This window comes from Frankliniella occidentalis, unplaced genomic scaffold, assembly GCF_000697945.3.
Source record: "Frankliniella occidentalis isolate FOCC.00 unplaced genomic scaffold, Focc_3.1 Scaffold85, whole genome shotgun sequence".
Taxonomy (NCBI): domain Eukaryota; kingdom Metazoa; phylum Arthropoda; class Insecta; order Thysanoptera; family Thripidae; genus Frankliniella; species Frankliniella occidentalis.
The window spans coordinates 899,062-902,967 of record NW_026267214.1 but is presented as its reverse complement, the minus strand read 5'-3'; positions in this window follow the sequence as shown (position 1 = coordinate 902,967).

Genomic DNA, 3,906 nt, shown 5'->3' with positions numbered 1-3,906 from the left:
GGTGGGTTGGGTGCGATTTGACGTACCCAATAGGTCTTGCGTTTACCTTATCAGTTTGATCGACATATCGGCACTGCCGTCTCTTTCCTTAGTGAGGAAAGGCAAAGGCCCACCTTTCTCCATTAAATTGCACACCCCACTTGAAGCATAAGGATGAGATATCTTGCAAGGGGATTGCCACTTGCGAAATATTCACGAAATAGATGGTGTAAAAGTGGCGAAATATCCCCCAAACTACGAAATATCCCGAATTAATCCGAAATAACCACGAAATAATCGAAAGTGTAGGGGAAATACCACGAAATAGCTCTTACGCTGTGTACAAGAGTGATTTCCAGCTCGGGTATGTGTCGCCGAAAACCCCCCACATGAATATGAATAACATTACCTTGAAGAAGAATACCAACAGCCGTGATTACCCGAGAGCAGACGACGACAAAATTACTAATCAGAAAGAACAGTTTATCTCTTTTGTCAGACAATCAAAATTGGCTTGCTTTTCGTAGAAGCGCAAACAAATGGCCTTTTTCGATTTCTCGAGCGATCTTCCCGCCCTCCTTTCTCTATCATGGTCATGGGACGATAAACGATAGCTCTCGTTTTGCTTTTGAGTCGACTCGGCTGTCGCTATTAACCCGTCCGTGGATGCGATGCACGAAGAAAAGAGACACTTTGTTGTGGGGAACAGTTCTGTTTAGTAGGCTAAATTAGATTCCTTGAATCAAAAATCCGATACCAACTTCTGGTTGTGGGTATCGGATTCTCCATTCCAGTTATCGAATTTTGCCTACCAAACAGAGTTGATCCCCACAACAAAGTCTTTCTTTCTTGGGCGACTGCAAAGCGGACGGTTGTTTCATCTCTCTGATCAGATTAGCCGTAGTAACGAGTCACCCGGAACGATGGCAATGAGACGACAGAATTTTCATCATATGGTTTTCGACAGTCAGACGATGATTATCCAAATTATCTTCCACCTTTTATAGTTTGACTTAATTTTGCTCTGAGATCATCGGGTAGGCTCATCGCTTACTGTCAAGCTCAGCTCAGGACAGACAGAAGAAAGATGATATGCTGAGAAAATAAAACAATACGGTACCATTTCGCATATAACCCCAATACGCTGTATCTTCACTGTGGCGGGAAGTGTTCGACGGCATCCGTGTAGTTTGTTGGCCTACCTCACCGGCTGAGGCAACCCCAGGGGAGGGAAAGTGGGAGATGGGGGAGGCACAGCAGCTGACCAGGCACATTGGATTGAATGTGACGTCACCGTGTTTGAAAAACGGCGTTGTTTCTGATAATTCTTATCGACGCAGTCCGTACATGACAGTCGTCTCACGTTTCAAGAAAGAGAAAAGTAGAAATATCCCAACATCACTGACAAACAAAAAAGTGGAGCATTACTCAGCATCTCTGGTTGAACTGTTCGCGTGTATACTCGCGGGTCGAGGCCGGGCGCGGAGGGGCGCGGAGGGGCGCGGAGGGGCGGGGTGGCGCGGGGAGGAGCGCGTGCCGTTGAGCCGAGCCCAGTCTCGGCGGTAAGGCAGGGCGACGGTCTATGCTATCGTGTAAGCGAGTGACAGTAGTAGAGACGGAGGAGCGGCGCGCGGCGGCAACTTTCAAGTTCAATCAGCTGCTGGAGGTGCGCGTCGTGCAGTCGAGCGCCCGCACTCGAGATGGAGCCCGCTCGCCTGCTGCTGCCGCTGGCCCTGCTCGCCCTGGTCGCCGTGCCCGGGCCGGCCGCTGCCCTGCGGGTGCTGGCGCTTTTCCCGCTCCCCGCCCACAGCCACTTTCTGATGTTTAAGGTGAGCGAGCCGAGTGCGCCCTGGGCCGCCGACGCCAAAACAATGTCAAAGTGGTGTCAATTTGACCATTTTAAGTAGAAAGGTAGTCCCCCCAGGTAACGACATTTGTGTCATTAATGCGCCAAAGTCGATAGGCCTAGGCCTACAGTCTATTTCGCGACTCCAGCGTTCCCTCTTGGAGCGTCTATCAAAGGGACCGTCTAAATCCACTCCGGTAGCAGCAGTGCAGCAGGACTGCATAGGAACGCTTCGCTGTGGTCGAGCGGCCTGGCGTAGCTCGGTCCGCTACCGGTCTAGTGTCGATCGAAGGCGTCGCACTCATGCCCTCGAATATAAATTCGGCTCGGTTAACCTTGGGCGCATTCTGTTAAGGAAAGTGAGGTCGGGAGGTCTGTCGGTCTATCGGGAGGTAAGGCTGTCAGTCGATCGGTTGAGGTGTGTGTCGAGGTGTCGATGTGAGGCTGGAGATCGACCGGCTGATCTCCCGACCTTCCCAAAACGTTGCAAATACGAATGTGATGTTGTCAAGACTCTCAATTACCTTTTCCTACTCATTGGTAACATCCCGCAGCATCTAAGGATGTTGATTTGTTGATTTAAAGCTAATAAACACAAATGGGGCGACTCATCTCACCGTCGGGTCAAATTTGAATGAATCAACGATAGGCATGTGGTCAATGGCTAACAAAACAGTCATTGGCAATCATTACAACTATAAATTCCTCGGTTTAAACATGTTCAACGTTGGGTCAGGGTTGGGAGATCAGCCGATCGATCGCCCGCCTCACCTCGACCGATCGACTGACAGCCTGACTACCCGATAGACCTCGATAGACCGACAGACCTCCCGACCTAACTTTCCTTAACAGAATGCGCCCCTAATGTGGTTGGCGCGAGGGGTCTGCAACTCGTATAATCAAAAGTACACGACCCTATAATCACTTATAATCACGTCTATAATCCATAATCTTTTATAATCATTATCTATAATCTATAATCATTCTATAATCTTATAATTTCTTATAATTTTTTGTATAATCAGTGAAATTTTTGTATAAAATAACTTCACGAAGTCAAAATATCATTAGTAAATGAAGAACTATCTGGGGAGCTGGGAGCAATGCTGTGGAGAAGTCTGACCGAATCTATGAGATTAGTTCTTTCCCTAATCCACCAAAAGTTTCGAATCTGGTAACTGATTTTGGGTTTTGACTCGATAATAAAGTGAAGTATGATCCCACTCCAAATCTGAACTCTGAGTCTCAAACGGTTTAGGAGATATAAATACCCAAAATTTTGAGGCAAAAACTGCGTATTTGAGTGGGGGTATAGGTATAGGTATAGGTATAGGTATAGGTAATACTCTATGCATCTTTGCAATAAAAACAAAACTGACTACACCATTGGAAAGAGAAACTGATTCAAAACCAAGCCAAAGATTGGATTTTTGTTTCCTACCCTTCGATCAAATATATCATAAGATTTTAGCAGAATATCGTAACTCTCATAACAAAAATAGATAGTGTTTAATTGTCACCAAACTTGGTTTGCAACGTCCCCTAAGGTCCCTTAACATTCACTAATTTTGAAGAAAGAAAATATTCAAATTTTGGAAAAAAAAATAGCTTCTTTTTGTTAAATACTATAAAAAAATATTTGTCTAAAATTTGAATATTATCTTTCTATAAAAATCAGAGAATGTTAAGGGACCTGAAGGGAAGCTGCAAACCAAATTTGATGACTATTGAAGACTATCTATTTTAATTCTGAGAGAGTTACGACATTCTGCTAATTTTTTTTTGATATATTTGATCGAGGGGTAGGAAACAAAAATCCAACTTTTAGCAGCATAGTTGGCTTTAAATCAGTTTCCAAATCTCTTTTTCAGTTTTGACCTCACTTCAAGGATTCATACAGTTTTACGTATACTCTATACTCCCTCTAAAATACGCAGATTTTGCCTCAAAATTTTTGGTATCTGTACTTCCTAAATTGTTTGAGCCAAAGAGCCCTAAATTGGAATGGGGTCATACTTCATGAATACCCTTTATTTTCTGGACAACAACCAAAATCGGTTACCAGATCCGAAATATTGGGT